Source organism: Pecten maximus, chromosome 17 (assembly GCF_902652985.1).
Source record: "Pecten maximus chromosome 17, xPecMax1.1, whole genome shotgun sequence".
In the NCBI taxonomy this organism is placed as follows: Eukaryota; Metazoa; Mollusca; class Bivalvia; order Pectinida; family Pectinidae; genus Pecten; species Pecten maximus.
Window position 1 is genome coordinate 31,814,522 of NC_047031.1, and position 23,903 is coordinate 31,838,424.

Genomic DNA, 23,903 nt, shown 5'->3' on the forward strand with positions numbered 1-23,903 from the left:
AAAATCTGCTTTATTTTTTTTTTTTTCCTAAAAGTCTTCTTGCTATGTTCTTCATAGTATCTAATAAGAAGACTTTTGTTGATACATGTACCTCCGAATATGCCATTTTTGTTTTAGACGGGTACATGATTTTAGAAATTGACATTTTGCATTAACAGTAAATCGGTATAACAAGGAACAACGTATACTTCTTGTACAAATTAAACCAACAAATACTTTGTCTTAGGTTTAAAAATCCCAACCTTCTTCAAACGTATCTACTTGTGGCTCCGTTGGCAAGGGCGTAACGAGTGAAACGAAACTAAATCAATACAAGATATAAATACTCCTTACATAATGTTATTGATATACAGTTACCGTGCTGCTAAATATTAACGGTGAGGATTTTGGTTTGTGTGTATTATTCTTTAATGTCTTATCAACAGCTGATCGAGGTCATTTAAGGACGGCCCTGTGCGTGCGGCATACATATTTGTGTGGTGAGTGCTTATGTGTGTTTAAGGAGGCAGTGGTATGTTCGTGTCAAGTCTCATTGTGATAGTCCGAACTTTTGCCGACTTATAGCGCTACCTGCCGAAGACACCCAGCAGAACACCACACCCTGTAACATTATACTGACAACGGGTAAACCAATCATCCCACTCCCAAAACGCTGAGTGCTACGCAGACCTGGTATGTCTTAGGCAAGAGACAAAACCCAAAATCTTCCTCAAACGGGCGAACACTCGACTAAAGGCCAAAAGTGAGGCATTGTCAAGAGAAAAACTAGGAAGAAAAAAGTTGTTATTAAAGAAAGGAAAAGATAAGATTCCAAATTTAGTTGCTTCTATCCATCATGTAATGGAGGCGGCAGATACTATTCCTACGCCCAACCTTCAGGACAATATTCTGATAAGCTAGATAAAACAGACAGATATATCGGAAGTTGCTAACTTCCCGTTAATTTGACTTTTTTTCATGTGTGTAAGCAGATTTATTGCTATATAATCTGAAACTTTTTAACTCTGTTTTCATAGCGACAATTTGATCAAATGCTTTAACTTCGGGTATCACAAAGAAAATCTTTCACTCTGCAGGCTGGGCGTAACAAATCGAGCTGCCAATGTTCCCAATGATCGTGAGAGTGGACGAATTTTGGGATCTTATTTCTTCTTTTCTTTCTTAATACTTTCTTCTTTCTATGTCTCCACTGATACTAACAACACGAACCACAGCCTCTCAAACACACAAGCATTCACTACACACATGCATCTTGTGCATTATGAAAGGCGAAGAGTTCGTCCTTAAATGACCTTAGCTGTTGATACAATCTCTACGATACACTGCAATACAAGATCTAACAACATTCCGTAAGAGGTCATCTCAACATGACCTTTTGAGCTCAGCCAATCAGCGCGTCGCACATTTTCGGTGTCATTTCATTCTTCTGAAGTATAAATACTTAGGCAACGTTCCCGAGGTATTCTGCTGGTTGATAGCCACTGTAAACAACATGCATGGCTTCACCCACTCCACCTCACCGAGAACACTTCAACAAATTTATAGTTTTACAAACTTGTTGCTGCCTGTGAAAATTTTTCTTAATCTGTTTTTCTTTCAATGCAGCAACGTCAAGAGGATTAGCAACTTTTTTTTATTATTGTAGCCATTTAAGTAGTCTACCAGTAGTGTTTGTGAAATTTTGCGCATTTCAAATCGAGCGTTGATTTGAGTACTTAATACTAAGGAGACGCAACCGAAGGCTCGTATAAGACTGTTTGTCGTTAGTTGACTGATGACGTCATTGACCAGTTTTCATTGGCTTGTATTTGAAGCCCAAAGGTCATGCTGAGATGACCTCCTACGGGGTGTTGTTAGATCTTGTATTGCATTGTATCGTAGAAGAATAGAAATTACAAGTCTAATTTTAATTACATTGGCTGTCGATAGGAGAAACGTTAAACAATGCAAAACAATTTTTAGATTAAGAAAATAAAGAAAGGGACAATTTTTGAGTATGGTTCTTAGCACGACATAGTCTGTGATTGCGTCCGTTAAATGTTTTGTCACTCATCCGACAAATATTTGAGCGAGTCATATCCCGTCACCTGAAAAATGTTGTTTTGTCGTGCTCTTTCATAACAAACAGATTGTTTATACTCATTTATTAACCCTTTGGCTGTCGTAGTCGACCGTCATTGTTCTCGACACCGTCAATTTATTAGATCTGATCAGGACGTGATGCTCGAAGCAAACAAAATGACACCTTCAATGTGATTGGTATACTTTGTCAATATTTACCATGGCGAATGCTTTTCTTTTTATTTTCTGAACATGTATTTTTGTTAGTGCATTTACATTATGGTTACTTAAGCATCCATTGCGCTTAGTTATCATTGGTGGTGCCGAGACCTAATGCTGCTGGTAATACACACAAACACATGTATTCCAGTACTGATACAATTTTACTGACTTTACGAGTTGTGACTCTTGCCTTCACTTAATAATCATTTCCCAATAGATATATACCGCACACCGCCCTGTCTTCTTTATTTTTATAATTTTCCAACCTAAATTTTTCTTCCGCTAATTATGAAATTTTGATAAGAAATTCCTATTTACTATAAAATCCAATTAACATCTAACTACAAACATGCATGCTGCTTATACATTTCCCTGTACTGGCTATTTGCTCAACTGTTCAATACTCAATTGTTCAATACTCAACTGTTCAATGTTCAATGCTCGACTGTTCAATGTTCAATGCTGAACTCTTCAATGTTCCATAAAAACAAATTCAAGTGCTTAACAGGATTTTAGCACATTAAACTTTTTCAAATGTGTGACATTTCTGCCACGATCTGTCTCCACCAAAACGCTTTCAGCATGTTTTTAAAGAATCTGTAGTCATTTCTGACTGAAATCTTTTTCTCTTTATGTATTTTGTTTTCTTCTGTTTCTCCCTGTCCCCCATTAATATGTGTTCCTAGATTTTGCGGGGGCGTAATCAAATTTCCATAAAAACATTTTTTCCTAAAGGACAGAACCTATAGGTATGTATCATCACGCATAGTTGCTGCCCGGTAGGCGAAACCTGGTCAATATTACACCAAAATATTCCCGTGGCCATAGCCTGGTAACAACACACATGATTGTCGTACAAAGGGCAATAACTCATCAGTACTTTGCTTTATTTTAACTTGGTAAAAATAACTGCATTTGATATTCTATTTGTTTTTAACCATTACCATGGAAACACGATGGAAACTAGTTGTTCAAAAATCAAATATAGGTCCGATAGGGTTAAACACTAGTATGTGTGACCTTGGATTAATGTTAAAATTTTGTGATGTATTTTCCCAAACATTTATACCAATGGATAGTTATTGTCTATAGTTTATATCTAGTCTAATGTAAGGTTAATCACAAAACATTGAAGTCATTGGTACATTTACACAATTGATGCATACACTTTTGTAGCTGCAGGCGTTTGCCTAATATTAAACTGAACTTTCAATATTTTTGTTTTCAGCAAATGTCAACACTGTAAACGATCACAGAAATCAACCGGTAAAGCTGCAAACGAATCACATACACATAATCACCTAGAAACATTTATAGAGGATTTCAGAGTACTAGAAGTGAAACGCTAGAATCAAAAATCATTAGCAATCATTAACAGTGGTCGTTAATTGGCTTCACCATCAGTGCATTATATCTACACATCATCTCAAGTTTTGTCAAACATTTATTTAGGTAAGTACGTTCGTGAACGTCTTTCCTTTATCATAACCAGTTGTGGGTTTTACACCTAACCCCGCAAACATCTGTCGATTTGCTTACTATTTCGCACTTTGGTGATCCTGTGTACGTACCCGTTATTTTCGGATTGAAATGACTTAGTAAAGTGTGTTCTCTGAAACAGATCAGGTCATTAATGTGTTGTTGACTGGACTATACTGAAATATTCACACACATTACCTATTTATTTAAGCATTGATGTCATTTTTATATTTATTCTTAACATTATGATTATTGCTGATGTAATGGATACATTTTCTTTTAACATGAAAGAGACTTTTATATACCGTGACATCGGTACATGAGACAAGTTCTTTAAAATCAGTGTTTCCTTACCTTTATCTTCTGATCATTATGATTATAACTAATAGTATCTTTCAAACTGTATTTAATTTATTTTCACAAAATCAGATGTACAGAGAAAAGTATATTTACAAACAAAGCAAATTTGATGCATGTGGAGGACGGATCATGAGACGTTTTGAAACATAATCTTTATAAATCTACATAAACTTCTTAATATGTTTACATTGTTTGTATTAATTATTTCTGAAAATAACATTAGTATGAAGCTGCTAAATTTTACTTCTAATAGAAAATAGCCATATTTGCCCTGCTAACTTTAAGGATAATTGAGGTATTTACTCCTGAAACTAGTGTATTTTTCTTCCATACTAGATGCAAAGAGAAAATCAGTTTCGTAGAGGTAACTCCTGTTTTCGTCCAAAGGCAGTTTTAGAGTTTTTATTCCTGCTCTAATGATGCACTCCTAAAATTGATTCCAAACATCCGGGGAAAACATGGTGGAGCAAAACGTCCCAAAACCTAACTAGGGTGGTATTAACATCTATACAGGTAGAGTGAAAGACTACAAATATCAAGGAGAAGTTAAGGGTATAATCTTACAACTAGTGTGGACCTTTCCTCAAATATAGGTACCAAGAGCATATCACAGTTTGGTAGAGGTCACACGTGTTATTCGTCCAAAGACGCTTTTAAATTGTTAAGTTGCTCAAAAGCCAACTCAAATGTTATTACTATTTATTCAGGTAAAATAAAACATCAAAAATTATCATTTATCACAGTAAGGTGGACATGTAAGAACATTTATCATGTATCACAGTATGATGGACAAGTGAGGGCCGCGGTGGACGAGTGGTTAAGGTGTCCCGACACTTTAGCACTAGCCCTCCACCTCTGGGTTGCGAGTTCGAAACCTACGTGGGGCAGTTGCCAGGTACTGACTGTAGGCCGGTGGTTTTTCTCCGGGTATTTTGGCTTTCCTCCATCTCCAAAACCTGGCAGGTTCTTAAATGACCCTGGCTGTGAATAGGACGTTAAACAAAAACAAACCAAAACACATAGACATGTGAGAATATTTATTATTTATTACAGTATCATGACAATTGTACATGTGTGAATATTTATCATTTATTACAGTATGACGGACATATGAGAATATTTATTATTTATAACAGAAAGTTGGACATGTGATAATGTTTATCCTCTATCACAGTAAGATGGATATGTGAGAATATTTATTATTTATAACAGAAAGTTGGACATGTGATAATGTTTATCCTCTATCACAGTAAGATGGATATGTGAGAATATTTATTATTTATCACAAAGATGGACATGTGAGAATATTTATTATTGATAACAGAATGATGGACATTTGAGAATATTATAATTCATCACAGTAAGGTGGACATGTGAGAATATTTATCATTTATCACAGTAAGATGGACATGTGAGAATATTTATTATATATCACAGTAAGATGGACATGTTAGAATATTTATTTGTTATCACAGTATGATGGACATGTGAGAATATTTATTATTTATCACAGTATGATGGACATGTGAGAATATTTATTATTTATCACAGTAAGATGGACATGTGAGAATATTCATCATTTATCACAGTAAAATGGACATGTGAGAATATTTATCATTTTTCACAGTAAGATGGACATGTGAGAATATTTATCATTTATAACAGTAAGATGGACATGTGAGAATATTTACTATTTATCACAGTAAGATGGACATGTGAGAATGCTTATTATTTATAACAGTAAGATGGACATGTGAGAATATTTATCATTTATCACAGTAAGATGGACATGTGAGAATATTTATCATTTATAACAGTAAGATGGACATGTGAGAATATTTATTATTTATCACAGTAAGATGGACATGTGAGAATATTTATCATTTATAACAGTAAGATGGACATGTGAGAATATTTATCATTTATCACAGTAAGATGGACATGTGAGAATATTTATTATTTATCACAGTAATATGGATATGTGAGAATATCTATTATTTATCACAGTATGATGGACATGTGAGAATATTTATTATTTATCACAGTATGATGGACATGTGAGAATATTTATTATTTATCACAGTGTGATGGACATGTGAGAATATTTATTATTTATCACAGTAAGATGGACATGTGAGAATATTTATCATTTATCAGTAAGATGGACATGTGAGACTATTTATCATTTATCACAGTAAGATGGACATGTGAGAATATTTATCATTTATCACAGTAAGATGGACATGTGAGAATATTTATCATTTATAACAGTAAGATGGACATGTGTGAATGTTTATTATTTTTCACAGTAAGATGGACATGTGTGAATATTTATTATTTATCACAGTAAGATGGACATGTGAGAATATTTATCATTTATAACAGTAAGATGGACATGTGTGAATGTTTATTATTTTTCACAGTAAGATGGACATGTGTGAATATTTATTATTTATCACAGTAAGATGGACATGTGAGAATATTTATTATTTATCACAATAAGATGGACATGTGAGAATATTTATCATTTATCACAGTAAGACAGACATGTGAGAATATTTATCATTCATCACAGTAAGATGGACAAGTGAGAATATTTATTTGTTATCACAGTATGATGGACATGTGAGAATATTTATCATTTATCAGAGTAAGACAGACATGTGAGAATATTTATCATTTATCACAGTAAGATGGACATATGAGACATATTATAATCACAGTCAGATATACCACAAAAAATGAATTATACATTATCCTGAGATAAAACTACTTTGTGGTCCATTTTGCATTGGACACGATACGCAATTTAACTAAATGCATGATGGAATTTAGTCGACATCCGTTCTATACGATGGTAAACCAATATTTTGGCGCCAATTCTTAATCAATTGATTTAGTATATGTAACAATATGTAGGTAACGTTAAATGGACACGTACGAATATGTCACATTCATATTTTCTCTTAAAGTCATAGCGTCTGTGAAATTGACGTGAGAAAAATACATATGCCCAGTTTAAAGGGAAACGAGTTACCACTCTCTGGTTTAATAAATGGGTCTATCTGACATTATTACAAAGATCGCATTTATGACGTAATATTCAAGGTGAAAAATGTATCATACGTTTTATGACATGCTACATGCATATGGATATATCAATTGAAATAGATAATGCCCTTGTGAGAAAATATCGCAGATCATATGCGTCTAAAACAGTGAAGCAGATGAAGGCAATTAAAATATTTTACATTTCAGAACACAATAAAAGTTTTATCAGAAATTATTCTAAAAAGGTGTTTGATATTAATCCAGATAATTGTTTTTAAAAGCATGAATCAGAAAGCTGGTTAATCGGGACTGACTTAATTGTCTGTGTTTTTATTACTGATTGTTAGACCATCACGAATTATAATAAAAAATGTATATATGTTTGCTTTGAATAAAATCAATAAAATATGGTATATGGAAGAACATTGCAACGTTGAAAATTAAAACAATCCTAAATTGCTTGCAATATAGATAAGATAGATTCATATTACTAAAGAGCAGATCAAATAGTTAATAAAAAAATTCTAAAACTAAAACTAAAACTATATAAAACAAGAGGCTCATGAGATTGATTGGTTTGATGAGTTCCTAGAACGTACTGAAATTTAATGCATCTCAACTCTGTTATCATGATAGTATACATTCCTAGCATGTTAACTAATCCTTGGGTGTATTGTAGTGTGGAAACTACCCTATCTATTTATAGTTAAGTCCGTGTGTCTTACATGTGTAGTCCTGTGGTCGCCTTGTGTAAGTCCATATTTTGAGGTGTCGTTTGTCTCTTATATGTAAATTAGGATATGAAAGTGTGAGAAAGCATGGAAAAGTGAGTGAAAATTAAATAAAACCTTATACAATACCGCGAACGTCGCAGTAAGTAGTGAGTCGTACAAACCAAAGGACACTAACGTCATTGCATTAGCTTTCTGACTTTGATTTTGAACGACTGTTTTACCAGACTGATGCATTGGAAGGTACTTATTCGGTTACTCACATAATAATTTTATATTTATGTTGTACATGTATCTGTCTATAATAAGCGAATATCCCATTATAAAACTATAGGTCTTCGTTTGGCCATTTTAAAATCATTATATGTATCATTTGTTTTTCAGGTTGTTTTATATACTTGTTTGATACCGTCTCTGGAATAAAATAAAAGAACCTGCAGGACTAATCACTCTAATCACTAATCACCCTGTGACACAGGAGTAAACGGGAATGATTTAAGGGGCCCTGGTGTTATGTCCAGAGCTTTGAGGATGTCAGCGATTGGTGTGACTATTCCGTTTCCATAACTGGTACAACCTATGGCCATCCCTATACAGACGAGTTCCTGTCGGCCCGATGACTCATCCACATAAAATACTCCCGCTCCGGAATCTCCAGGCTGAAAGAAAACTGTAACACCCTGAATGCTTCGGATCTCCATTTGACCTCTCATAGTGACTTTTTGTTGGCTACCTGGCATACCAAGCTCTATCGCCTTTGACCTGACGACAATCCCGTCGCAATCAAGGACCCCTCTGGTCACGTGGGTTTCGGCTCCAAACTTAACAATACGTATATCATTATCAATTGTTGTAGGGTCGTCATTGATTTTCCCAGAATTGTAATAAGGGGTGACATCAAAACCTAAAATATACAGGATATTCCACGCTAAAACATTTACATCAAACATTCTTTCATAATCTCAAAACGTCAGCCTATTTTTTTTACAAGACATACCTATGAAACTTTTGTTAATGTAAATCTTGTGCAGGAGTGGGGCAGATTATGCCTGCTATATATCTCACAGCATGTTTAAAGAGGCGACTAAATATGAGCATTTGGAACCATTGTCCCTGACCTTTGCCCATTTTACTTATTGTTTAATAACTACAAACTTCTATTGATGATGTCATAGAAAAAACTTTCTCGGTGAAAATAAAATGTATATAAAATTTGACCTATGACCTTGGACATAGTGACCTTGGCTTCTGGACAGTTAAATTATTGTTTTATTCCAACTCAAGGCTTAGGCAAAATTGAAACATCTTCACCAAAACATAAATTTATTATACTTTTTTAGTATTTCCCTTATTTAGCACTTGGGACCAGAATCATCGGTTGCACACAATTGGTTTCCTTCCGCCCAATGATGGCTCGGGCCAGATATGTACCAAATCCTTCATTCCTACAAATGAAGCATTTTTAAGGATTTGATTTATTTTTCCTATTCATACCATATCCATTAGGCCTTTTGTAGGGTAGGAAGAAAGCTAACAAGGCTAAGGAAAAAATGAATCTTCTTCACCAAAACATAAATTTGTTATATTTCCCTTATTTAGCCCTTGGGACCAGAATCATAGTTTATACAAAATTTGTTTTCCTTTCACCCAAGGATGCTTCAGACCAAATTCTTTCAATCCTTCAGACGGATTTTTATTGAATTTGCTATATTTTTCCTAATGGGCCATGCCCCTGGATGCCAGACCTTACGTTTATATGAAATTGCTTCCCCTTAACCCAAGGATACATTAAACCAAATTTAGTCAAAATCCTTTCAGTGGTCTATGAGAAGTAGCAATTTTTATGAAAAGTTGACGGACGACAAATGATTGTTTGTTGAAACTTTATATTCCCTGGAGGCAGACAAGAGATGTTATAGTTATCATTTCTTACCGGGATGTTAATATTAGAATGGGAAATGTTTGTGAGTTATATAAGAATATTCTGCAATAATCACTGAAATACGTATTTGAATGAAAAAGTTTGATTATTATCTTTAAACACATCAAATTAGGTACATTACCTGCTTTTTTAAATTGCCATTCCTTGGCAATAGCGAATTCCCCGCGAGATGGAATCCGTGCTTGTTCTGTTATGGCAACTACAGCGGCATCGACACTAGCGTTTGGAGCGCTTGGAGAAAACACCGCCCGCCTAACCTGTCCGCAGCGGTTCGCTATGTCTGGAACGGGGGAGGCTGGCTGTTCTACAAAGGGTTGTTCATTTTGTTTGTCGTAACCATTCAGGTCAATTCCAAAGATGGTGTGAGCACAAGTCAGGAAGGCTAACTGTCCTTGGTAGTCTACGAATGGGCCAATGGTTCCAGAATATTGACCATTCTCCACGCTAAATTCGCACCCCATTCTAAGTGTGTCGTGACGGAGATTACTCGCTTTTATGTTGTATCCGAATTGGAAGTAACCTTCTCTAACATCTATGACTATGTCTACCGTTCCCTTCGCGATGGAAACACCTGTTGGAAACTTTTTCTCTCCCACAGGAATATATCCCTTTGATGTGCAATAAAGTACAATACACGGATGGTCCATTTCAATTTCTCCACCTTTGGACCTGACAGGCGACATGCTGATGATATTCAAATTAGAGTGGGCAGAGAACCACTCACTGGTCTTTCTTTGTCAATGACGTCGCTTGCTTCACGGCTCACAATGTTTGGGTTTTTAAAGATAATATCATATCCAGCAAAAGCGTGGGGCGTTTCCCTGTAATACGAGTCGCTGTAAACAATGATCCTACACTCTTCATCCTTACAACTAACCACAGGGATTACTGCAGTTTCGGGTACGTTATATTTCTTAGAAATATCCCGGATGATTTCTGCAAATTTCCCCTTACGCTTGTCACGTGATACAGGTGCAGAGACCTCCCTCCTTTTGCTTTGTTCTGAAGGAACATACTCCTCCCTCTGCTGGTCACGTTCTGAAGATGCAGAGTGTACCCTCGGTTTGTCACCTCCTGGAGATTTACAAGTAGGCATATTTATGTGTAAGTAGAAGTGGAGCTTATATTCTCTCCCGTTCTAGAAAAAAATATATAATATACATGTATACGCAGATATTACAAATCATGTGCGCACATGATTAAGTCTAACCAAACAAACACAGGATGTGTATATATGAAGGTGACGATAGTTAAACACTACAAAGGTCATTAAAGTCAAACATTATGGGCTAAAATTGCCAAAACAAAATAATAATAATAAAACTTTTATAAAACGAAATATTATACAAACGAAACATGTATAGATATAATTATATATATTAGTACAACCTTGTAAAGTTTGAAATGAATAAAGTGGTTACTCATATCTTGTGATTAAAGCCAACAGCTTTTAAATAGTTTTGAAAAGAATTTTAGACTTGGACTTTGGAGGTAAATGAGTATTTTTTTAAAACTTTTCTTAGAGACATTTATCAAAGACAAACATATTTGTATAATGTTTAGTTAATGAAGGCATTAGGAATATTTACACAAATTAAAACAAATTAATTGTGACAGATTAAAACAGGGCGAAATGAATCTGTAAATATATATCACCACCATTATCACCGACATCCGTCATGACCTGTCACATTAGTTTGCCATTGCAGGTGAATTCGATTTATCTGATGGAAAAAAGAAACGATCGTGTTTTTTCTTCTACCTTTCCCCTCTTTTTTCGTCGATTTATTCAATAGGTGGTGTGTCATTTACCCATGGTTTTCCTCATTGAAATCAATTTAAATCTTATTGTGTGACTTTATACAGTACATCAATAAGAGAACTTAAACTTGATATGTAACACAATTTCACCCAATTACAAATTACAGCCGTAAAGAATAGTCAAATCTTAAACTATAAATCCATACGATATTCTAAAACTGGGTGGACGGACGATATTCGACGAGTTTTAAATTATGTATGGGATGAAATTATGAAATGAATTAGTGTATCTTACCTTTTCTGACGGACACTTGTGTATGACTCACTTCTCTCTAGTGTACCACTCGATCTGGTTAGCTGTTTTGACGACACTGTTTTTTTTTCTTTGTCTGAATGCACCACTCGTCACACCGTTGTCAGAGTTAAAGTTTAAGATTGATTTTATTTTATTTATGACGTAACGAGTGAAACGAAGTTCAATCAATAAAAGATAGAAATAAACCTTACATAATGTTATTGGTTTGGGTGCTCTTTAATGTCTTATCAACAGCTGATCTAGGTCATTTAAGGAAGGCCCCCGTGCGTGTGACATACATATGCGTTGGGTGAGTGCTTATGTATGATTTAGGAGACAGTGGTATGTCCGTGTTAAATCTCCTTGTGATAGCTTTTGCCGATTGATAGCGCTACCTGCCGAAGACACACAGCAGGACACCACACCCTGTAACATTGTACTGAAAACGGGCAAACCAATCGTCCCACTCCCAAAACGTTGAGATCTAAGCAGACCTGGTATGTCTTAGGCAAGAGACAAAACCCTAAATCTTCCTCAAACGGGCGAACGCTCGACTAAAGGCCAAAATTGAGGCATTGACAAGGGAAAAACTAGGAAGAAAGTTGTTATAAAAGAAAGGAAAAGATAAGATATCAAATTTAGTTGCTTCTATCCATCATGTAATGGAGGCGGCAGATACCATTCCTACGCCCAACCTTCAGGTCAATATTCTGATAAGCTAGATAAAACAGACAGATATCCCGGAAGTTGCTAACTTCCCGTTAATTTGACTTTTTTTTTTTACATGTGTGTAAACAGATTTATTGCTATATAATCTGAAACTTTTTAACTCTGTTTTCATAGCCAAATTTGATCAAATGCTTTAACTTCGGGTATCACAAAGAAAAGCTTTCACTCTGCAGGCTAGGCGTAACAAATCGAGCTGCCAATGTACCCCATGATCGTAAGAGTGGACGAATTTTGGGATCTTATTTTTTCTCTTCTTTCTTAATACTTTCTTCTTTCTATGTCTCCACTGACACTAACAACACGAACCACAGCCTCCCAAACACACAATCACTCACTACACACATGCATCCTCTGTATTATGAGAGGCGAAAAGTTCGTCCTTAAATGACCTTAGCTGTTGATACAATCTCTACGATACACTGCAATACAAGATCTAACAACACCCCGTAAGAGGTCATCTCAGCATGACCTTTTGAGTTCAGCCAATCAGCGCGTCGCCTATGACATTTTCGGTGTGATTTCATTCTTCGGAAGTATAAATACTTACGTAACGTTCCCCAGGTATTCTGATGGTTGATAGCAACGGTAAACAACATGGCTTCACCCACTCCACCCCACCGAGAACACTTAAACAAAATAGTTTTAAGAAGTATACCAACAGTGTTTGTGAAATTTTGCACATTTCAAATCGAGCGCTGATTTGAGTCCTTAATACTAAGGAGACGGAACCGAAGGCTTGTATAAGACTGTTTGTCATTAGTTGACTGATGACGTCATTGACCAGTTTTCATTTGCTTGTATTTGAAGCCCAAAGGTCATGCTGAGATGACCTCCTACGGGGTGTTGTTAGATCTTGTATTGCAGTGTATCGTAGAAGAACGGAAATTACAAGTCTAATTTTAATTAGATTGGCTGTTGATAGGACATACGTTAATCAATGCAAAACAATTTTTAGATTAAGAAAGTTAAGAAAGGGACAATTTTTGAGTATGAGTATGGTTCTGAAGCGAATGAATGTAAATGTTGTGATTAATAAACGATCTGTAGCTGTATAGTCTTGCTCAAGTCCTTGAATATGTATGTGTTTGTAAGAGCGATTCTGATAGGTTGATTCCATCCTGGCCGGGGGTAGAAATAGAGGCTCCATCAGACGGGCAACTGGGAGTCGTCTCAAAATTACCCATAAGTTCTCCAACCGACTCCCTTCTCTTCTGTCCCACTCTCTCCCTTCACTCCATACTGTACCCACTCTACTCAATTTCCTATCTGCTCTCGTCAGCTGAAAGGCCGTAAGGCCGTAATAGCAGACGTAAAACCCATAAATAAATAAATAAATAAAAGACGGACAAGTCAATTGTTCAGTTGTTCTCCAGCTCGCTCGGATGAAGGAACACTCAGCGTTACAAAAAAGGTAAATAAAGGTAAACAGTGACCGAGCTGAATAAGTTTGGGCCTAGCTGCAAAAGTTAGGGTTCCACTGTTGTACCAGTATCACGTATCGTTACAGGGTATCACAGTACAGGGCGACGTACGTGTTACGGTGACTGTGACAGTACCGAGACAAGTGTTTGCTGATGTTCGATGTGTCGCGGTCAAGTTGTCGTGATCACATAGTGTTACGGTATAGGGTGTACGCAGTCACGGTGTATGCGTGTCGCGGTCAAGTTGACGTGATCACATAGTGTTGCGGTACAGGGTGTACGGGTGTAGGTACATTGTGATACAGTTTGTTTATCTAGGTAATAGGTTGTATTCAGGCTATCATAGTGTTAGATATTTACCAGGCGTAAATTAGGTAATTGTTACATATATATTGAAGTCAGGTAGACTAGCCATTGTTTTATATATATTGTCGGCAATGTTTATGTTTTCTTACAACAGTTAGATATATATTGGGTCCAAGATGGAACTTGGTAACGGACTGTAGACACGCAACCGTTACAGTTCTTAGCATGACATAGTCTGTGATTGCGTCCGTTAAATCTTTTGTCACTCATCCGACAAATATTTGAGCGAGCCATATCCCGTCACCTGAAAATGTTGTTTTGTCGTGCTCTTTCATAACAAACAGATTGTTTATACTCATTTGTTAACCTATACCCTTTGGCTGTCGTAGTCGACCGTCAATGTTCTCGACACCGTCAATTTATTAGATCTGATCAGGACGTGATGCTCGAAGCAAACAAAATGACACCTTCAATGTGATTGGTATACTTTGTCAATATTCACCATGGCGAATGCTTTTCTTTTTATTTTCTGAACATGTATTTTTGTTAGTGCATTTACATTATGGTTACTTAAGCATCCATTGTGCTTAGTTGTCATTGGTGGTGCCGAGACCCAATGCTGCTGGTAATACACACATGTATTCCAGTACTGATACACTTTTACTGACTTAACGAGTTGTGACTCTTGACTTTACTTTATAATCATTTCCCAATAGATATATACCGCACACCGCCCTTTTCACTATAAATACTATTAATATCTAACTACAAACATGCATACTACTTCAAATCTTTCCCTGTATTGGCTATTTGTTCAACTGTTAAATGTTCAATTCTCAATTGTTCAATGTTCAATACTCAATTGGTCAATGTTCAATTTCAATTATTCAATGTTCAATACTCCACCATTCAATGTTCAATACTCAACTATTCAATACTCAACTATTCAATATTCAATACTCAATTGTTCAATGCTTAATATCTCAATGTTCAATACTCAATTGTTCAATACTCAATTGTTCAATACTCAATTGTTCAATGTTCAATACTCAACTGTTCAATACTAAATTTCTCGATGTTCAATACTCAACTGTTCAATGTTCAATACTCAATTGTTCAATGCTCTACTGTTCACTGTTCAATACCCAATTTTCAACTCAACTGTTCAATGTTCAATACTAAATTTCTCGATGTTTAATACTCAACTTTTCAATGTTCAATACTCAATTTTGCAATGTTCAATACTCAATTGTTCAATGTTCAATACTCAATTTTCAATGTTCAATACTCAAATGTTCAATGTTCAATGATGAACTATTTGATGTTCGATGAAAACAAATTTGAAATACAACATATTGGCCGACATACTATCTTAACAAATACAACATAATCAACACAACATGGGTTTACGTATCGACTACTGGAATGCTTTGTTACAGTTTATGACGATATCTTGAGAAATCGTCGTTGTCTTATATGCTGTGGAGTTGCAAATCTTTAATCGCTCTGCGGTTGGCGTGATGGTGCATGCTCCTTTTCTCCATTTGACTGTGGGTCTTGTACTTACCCAAATCAGGCACTACCGAATGGACACAATTGTATAGGAGCCTTTTTGTCTATTTTTCTCTACACTTTGACCAGATACACTGGATTTTAGCATATTAAACTTTTTTTCAAATGTGTGACATTTCTATATTAAGTCTGCCACGATCTGTCTCCACCAAAACACTTTTAGCATGTTTCCGAGGAACCTTCCAGTCATTTCTGACTGAAATCTGTTGACATCCTATAAACATCGATAATTACAATTACACACATTGGGCTTGTTAAGCTTCATCTGGGGACAATGCAATGCAAGTGTAAGTATGTTTTTGTATGCATTTTATCGAAACTATCATCGTCGGAGAATATCTTCAGAATATTAAGATCATTATATTCTTTTTTTTTTTCTTTTTCTTTAAAAAATAAAATAAAATTCATGTGTTCACTTACTCAGACGGAAGAGCAGAATGCTTGGTAGTATGATAAGAATGAAGAAGCGGGTATTCCTATAGTAGTTGCCTCCCATGTACATACAGTGAATTGTGGCAGCTACATGTATACTCTGTTCTCATTTCCCCGACATGGAGTGATATCTTTATAAACAACATCATCAGTGTACATGATACAATTTATTCTATACTGAGATATTCAACATAGAAGCATAAATAAAGAAACCCTGCCCGAGCCAAAAATATCTACGGCACCAAGAACCCTATCAATACATTAAGCAGCGTTGTCCTCGGTCATGATTATTTTGGGGACGATCGGGACATAAAAAAGACATCGCTGCACTAATTTAATACTTATGGAATTTCCCATCCTTTATCACTGCTTCTCTTTATGTATTTTGTTTTCTTTTGTTTCTTCCTGCCAACGTTATTATATTTTCCTAGATTTTGCGCGGGCGTAAAAATACTTCCTTAAAAAACATTTTTTCTCTGTCAAAGGATAGAACCTAAAGGTATGTAACATCATACATAGTTGCTGTCTGGTAGGAAAAACCTGGTCAATATTACACAAATATTCCCGTGGCAATAGCCTGGTAACCACACACATGATTGTCGTACAAAGGGCAATAACTCATTAGTACTTTGATTGCTTTCATATTAACTTGGTACAAAAGGTTCTTCACAGCCTTATATCAAATCACTGGATTTGATATTCTATTTATTTGTTTTTAAACCATTACCATGGAAACACAGTGGAAACTGGTTGTTCGAAAATTAAATATAGGTCCGATAGGGTTGAACCCCAATATATATAAGGCTTGGGATTAACGTTAAAAGTTTATGTATTTTCCCAAACGTTTATGTATGGTTATTGTCTATAGTTTGTGTCTAATATAAGATCACCCCCAAAACATTGAAGTCACTGGTACATTTACACAATTAATGCATACACTTCTGTATCCGCAGGAGTTTGTTTAATATTAAACTGATCGTTCAATATTTCTGTTTTAAGCAAATGTCAACACTGTAAACACAGGTAAAGCTGATACCGACTCACATATACATAATCACCTAGATACATTTATAGATGATTTCAGAGTACTAGAAGTGCTTGTGTGTTTGTTTTTTTATTTGTTTTTTTGTTTGTTTATGTTTTACGGCCAATCGACAACTAAGGTCATTTAGGGCCAAACAATATACTATCGTTTTTTATTTGTAACGTTAAAATCAGATAAAATTGGTCATTTTTAAAAGCATTCGTATTATATATTTAGATCATTATGATAAAAAAAGTTGGTTAAAATGGTAAAATATATATATGTACGAATAGATTATGTGAACTTTGTGATTTATATAGAACGTCAAAGAGAGTAATGTAAAAGAAATCAAAGTCCATAGAATAGATCGATTTCTTTCAAGGAGTTAAATATTGTTTAAGTGTGTTCAATAAGTGCTACGTTAGAACAAAACAGTCATTAACAATCAATAAAAGTGGTCGTTAATTGGCTTCACCATCAGTGCATTATATCTACACATCATCTCAAGTTTTGTCAAACATTTATTTAGGTAAGTAAGTACGTGAATGTCTTTCCTTTATCATAACCAGTTGTGGGTTTTACACCTAACCCCGCAAACATCTGTCGATTTCCTTACTATTTCGCACTTTGGTGATCCCGTGTACGTACCCGTTATTTTTGGATTGAAATGACATAGTAAAGTGTGGTCTCTGAAGCGCAGAAACACATGACCAGGTCAGGTCATTAATGCGTTGTTGACTGGACTATACTGAAATATTCACACACATTACATATTTATTCTTAACATTATAATTATTTCTGATGTAATGGATACATTTTCTTTTACATGAAAGAGACATTTATATACCGTGACATCGATAAATGAAACAAGTTCTTTAAAATCAGTGTTTCCTTACCTTTATCTTCTGATCATTATGATTATAACTAATATTATCTTTCAAACTGTATTTAATTTATTTTCACAAAATTAGATGTACAGAGAAAAGCATATTTACAAACAAAGCAAATTTGATGCATGTTTGCCCTGCTAACTTTAAGGATAATTGAGGTATTTATTTCTGAAACTAGTGTTTTTTTCTTCCATACTAGATGCAAAGAGAAAATCAGTTTCGTAGAGGTAACTCCTGTTTTCGTCCCAAGGCAGTTTTAGGGGAAACCATGGTGGAGCAAAACGTCCCAAAACCAAACTAAGGTGGTATTAATATTTATGCAGGTAGAGTGAAAGACTACAAATATCAAGGAGAAGTTAAGGGTATAATTTTACAACTAGTGTGGACTTTTCCTCAAATCAAGGTACCAAGAGCATATCACAGTTTGGTAGAGGTCACACGTGTTGTTCGTCCAAAGACGCTTTTAAATCATTAAGTTATATATTGTAACAAAACGTCTCAAAAGCCAACTCAAATGTTATTACTATTTATTCAGGTAAAATAAAACATAAAAAACTAGAACTGTCGGCAGGATGGCTGACTAATACCAACGCAATCTGCACGAGTCAATGGTGAATTGGAACTGTTAATTAGAGGCTAACTAAGACAATCCAGTAATATAGTGACTAGTTGCCATAGCAACCATAATTTTGAGAAAAAGAAAGTGGCATCTACATTTACACATGGTCCTCTATATTTGTGTGAAGTTTCATTGGAATCGGTGCTTCGGTTTAGGAGGAGTTGTCCGGACAAACTTAAAGTTATGGTTCTTATCGGAAAACCTATTTATAGTGACCAATTGCCATAGCAACCATAATTTTGAGAAAAAGAAAGAGACATGCACATCTACACATGGTCCTCTATATTTGTGTTAATGTTCATTGAAATCGGCCCTTCAGTTTTGGAGGAGTTGCCCGGACAAACTTAAAGTTATGGTTCTTATCAGGAAACCTGTTTATAGTGACCAGTTACCATAGCGACAATAATTTTGAGAAAAAGAAAGTGGCATGCACATCTACACATGATCATTAATATGTGTCTGAAGTTTCATTGGAATCGGCCCAGCGGTTTAGGAGGAGTTGTCCGGACAAAATGCGTCTACGGACGGACGGACGGACGGACGAACAACCTGATTCAAGTATACCCCACTTAATTCGTTGCGGGGGTATAATTATAATTTATCACAGTAAGGTGGACATGTGAGAACATTAATCATTCATCACAGTATGATTGACAAGTGAGGGCCGCGGTGGCCGAGTGGTTAAGGTGTCCCGACACTTTAACACTAGCCCTCCACCTCTGGGTTGCGAGTTCGAAACCTACGTGGGGCAGTTGCCAGGTACTTATCATTGGCCGATGGTTTTTCTCCGGGTACTCTGGCTTCCCTCCACCTCCAAAACACGGCACGTTCTTAAATGACCCAGGCTGTTAATAGGACGTTAAACAAAAACAAACCAAAAAACAGACATGTCAGAATATTTATTATTTATTACAGTAAGATGGATATGTGTGAATATTTATTATTTATCACAGTATGATGGACATGTGAAAATATTTATTATTTATCACAGTATGATGAACATGTGTTAATATTTATTATTTATCAAAGTTAGATAGACAGGTGAGAATGTTTATCATTTATAACAGTAAGATGGACAGGTGAGAATATTTGTTATTTATCACAGTAATATGGACATGTGAGAATGTTTATTATTTATCACAGTTAGATGGACATATGAGAATATTTATTATTTATCACAGTAAGAAAGACATGTGAGAATATTTATCATTTATAACAGTAAGATGGGCATGAGTGAATATTTATCACAGTAAGATAGACATGTGAGAATATTTAATATTTATCACTTTAAGAAGGACATTTGAGAATATCTTTTTGTTATCACAGTAAGATGACATGTGAGAATATTTATTATTTATCACTATAAAAAGGACATGTGAGAATATCTATTTGTTATCACAGTAAGATGGACATGTGAGAATATTTATTATTTCTCATAGTAAGATGGACATGTGAGAATATTTGTCATTTATCACAGTAAGATGGACATGTGAGAATGTTTATTATTTATAACAGTAAGATGGACATGTGAGAATATTTATCATTTATCACAGTAAGATGGACATGTGAGAATATTTGTCATTTATCACAGTAAGATAGACATGTGAAAATATTTATTATTTATCACAGTAAGATGGACATGTGAGGCATATTATAATCACAGTCAGATATACCACAAAAATGAATTATACATTATCCCGAGATAAAACTACTTTGTGGTCCATTTCTCATTGGACACGATACGCAATTTAACTTAATGCATGATGGAATTAAGTCGACATCCGTTCTATACGATGGTAAACCAATATTTTGGCGCCAATTCTTAATTAATTGATTTAGTATATGTAACAATATGTAGGTAACGTTAAATGGACACGAACGAATATGTCACATTCATATTTTCTCTTAAAGTCATAGCGTCTTTGTTGTGTTTAAACCGTCCTGATGAACATAATGCTTTTAACCATCCTGATGACAGTCTTAACTGTCCAATTAAGTTTCAAACTTCCACTTGTCCAGTTCATAGAGACTAATACTATTGAATTGCATTATCAAAGACTATTATACTGATCTACAAACAACTGTCAATTATACGGTTGTGTATTATAATAGTATTGTTATTCACATGGTTCTATTAATATTGTTTAACATGATAGGTTATTTTTTTAAATAAACATTTACAATGTATTTTTACATTTAAGAATTAATCTGTGCGCGTTAAGTATACATGTAATTCAATAAGAAACAGAAATAACAAGAACACATATAATTGTTGATATGTTGAATTCATGACAGAACCTAGTCATAGTTACAACTTTTGAGTATGAATTAAATGAACAATGGAAATACCAAACACAAACAATGTTCTTTCAACGAAAAAATAGAGCTATACAATTATAATTATGATGATTTATATTGTGTTTTTTGTATTATGAGCCGCCTGTCAAAGGATCATATTTTGTTAATCCTGTACATACTGTATTATAATAACATTGTCAGCATAAATGTGTGCGTATATATATATATATATATATGTGTGTGTGTTTCATCTCTACAATGTAAGAAGTTTTACAGTTTTGAACAATACCTTTGACAGACACATTGTACGCTGAATGTATGCATACATAACAGGAGTTAGCTTCCGACATAAATTCAAATGTTCTAAAACGTTTTCGAGAGTTGGCTAAAACATTTTTGTCTAACAAACATTTTTTGTGACGTTGGTCCTTCCCTACCCCCTGTGATAAATATTGTAAACAGAGCCCGGCCCATGCTTAATTAAATTTAAATAACTGCCTCCGCTAGGGATCGAAGCCGGGCCTCTAGCTTACTAGTCTCACACTCAACCAATTTGCCTAAAGAGAAGATCTCTCTAGCTGAGCGGTAGGGCTATACATGTATTGCAGCTAGTATAAATACCAGGGTTACAATATAAACAATTTGACAGCAATATTAATATTTATTAAAGATATTAATGATATATATATACATGTATATATAAATATATACTTCAAAAAGTAGTATATGGCATGCAATTGGTTAACATTTTGATTATCTAAAATTATTTTTTCATTTTACTAATTAGCCCAATTTTACTCTGGCCCTGTCACCACCATCTTCGCTAACCAAGGGTTACTCTACGCTAAGCTCCATTAGCGAAGATGTGTCACCACCGGAATCGGAACGCAATGGACCGAAGACCACATATGCTTTATTGAGTTTTTTCTTCTTGCATAGTTTAAATTAAGAAAACTAAGCTTATCATTTCCCAAAACCTGTGTGAATTATATTAAATTCACAAATTCATTATTTTTAAATTGATACGGACGAAATAAAACACCTAGATCGAACTAAATGTGTGTTCTTGGGTAAATAGATATATGATTTATCCATATATGTAAGGTAGGTGTTAATGTCACATCTGATTTTATTGTATTTGCACCAAATTCTTAGCGACACTAAACGGTGTCGGATATAATTCCACGTTTTCATATAGTAGCGCGCTCCGGCCCTACACCAGACATGGTGACAGGGCCAGAGAAAACTCGGAATATTTATCAATATAACATAAAAGTTTCACAGCTTTGTGTACATTACATCAAATGATTTGAAAAGGTTACATTCATAGCTGAAGATTAAGACAAGCTGGTTAAATCATCAGTTGTAAAAATTGTCATGAAATGCCTTTCCAGTTGGGGTATTCACTAATGATGGACCATTTAGATTTGAAAATATTCCAATTGACATGAGTCTTTATTATTAATACTATAATCAACTGCAGTTAATATTATTCCAAAAATTCCAAATTCTGTATATTCTTTGATAGGGAAGAGTGCAGTAAACATCAAGAATGTCAGAATGACCACTACGACTAACAGATACGATAGTTTTGTTAGCTTTATAAGATAAACGATCGGATTTCAGCATACTATCACTGACCCATGATACATGTTGGGTTTTTTTTAAATACTAGCTGCGAAAACGTAGATCTGGACGACAATATGTCTGTCTCAGTGCAGTGTAGGAAGGGTATGACTTCGTTCTAATGATGCAGTCTGATCAGGCTCTGAATCACTAACGTTAATTGTAAACAAAGTTTAGTCATAAGTAATTAAAGAAAAAATAAGGTAAACATGTGAACAAACAGCTTAACAACTTTTAAGAAACTTGCCTTTAATTCGTGTTGATCAATACTTTATAGTGACAAACATCACACTACAGAGTTTCGGATGAAGCCCGTATCCAAAAGGCGCTCCCATTTTGACCGATTGATCATGTGATCAGACGTGAACAGACGGATCACGTGATCGTAGATTTAATTACATATTTTGATACAAAAATATGAAATATGACATCTAAAGAGAGAATTAAATCTTTTGTAAGTTATTGATTTCTAATTTCGACTTTTCAACACACACAACAAAAATGAGAAATATGGATACGAAACTACAAGTAAAGCTAGGATAGATGTTTACATCATTTTAGTAAGTGATTGAAACAACTGAACAAAATAACTGTTTTGTCGAGTTTTTTACGTCAGATTTTAATGTTTTTTATTCTTGCAAATACCGGTATTTTGTGAAACGAATGTCGGTACGGTTCTTGTACCGAGTATTCACGTTGCCAACCCTTCTCGCACTTTGAACTCTGCGATGAATTTTTGATAACAGGCTAGAACTCTACCACTAGACGTCTCAAATAGACTACATGTATATATATATCATTAATATCTTCAATAAATATTAATATTGCTGTCAAATTGTTTATATTGTAACCCTGGTATTTATACTAGCTGCAATACATGTATAGCCCTACCGCTCAGCTAGAGAGATCTTCTCTTTAGGCAAATTGGTTGAGTATGAAACTAGTAAGCTAGAGGCCCGGCTTCGATCCCTAGCGGAGGCAGTTATTTAAATTTAATTAAGCATGGGCCGGGCTCTGTTTACAATATTTATCACAGGGGGTAGGGAAGGACCAACGTCACAAAAAATGATTGTTAGATAAATAA